General features: G+C 61.5%; 1 protein-coding gene across 1 annotated transcript in view; it reads right to left on the bottom strand.

Annotated features, from left to right (window-relative positions):
* LOC105821629 (zinc finger protein ZXDC-like) overlaps positions 1-327 on the bottom strand; it is a gene marked incomplete at its 3' end in the record, with an annotated part of 20,858 nt that overhangs the window by 397 nt on the left and 20,134 nt on the right. The window lies entirely within an intron of this gene.

Below are 327 nucleotides of genomic sequence, written 5' to 3'. Positions count from 1 at the left end.
GGGGGGGGGGGTGCCAAGTCCCGGCGCCAGGGACTGCCTCCCCGCTCGTCTCTGCCCTGCGGCCACCGCCTGCCCCGCGCAGTCGTCCCGCCAGCCAGGCGGCTCGGCCCCGGCGACAGGCGAGACCCCGGACCCGGACCCGAAGGGAGGGAGACCGTCCTCCGCTCAGACTGGAAGAGAAGACCAAAGGTGGCTCCTGGCAGATCCGTGAGCGTGCGCCCTCGCGCTTTATGCAAATTCAAAACGTTTAACGTTTTTTTAAAGTTGTGGTGAAATGACATTTAACGTTTTGGACAATATAAATGTCACCCTCAATGTAACCTGTGC

The sequence above is a fragment of the Propithecus coquereli genome, unplaced genomic scaffold (assembly GCF_000956105.1).
Source record: "Propithecus coquereli isolate 6110/MARCELLA unplaced genomic scaffold, Pcoq_1.0 Scaffold584, whole genome shotgun sequence".
NCBI lineage: Eukaryota > Metazoa > Chordata > Mammalia > Primates > Indriidae > Propithecus > Propithecus coquereli.
The sequence above is the reverse complement of the archived record's forward strand: the minus strand, read 5'-3'. Positions and strand labels throughout refer to the sequence as shown.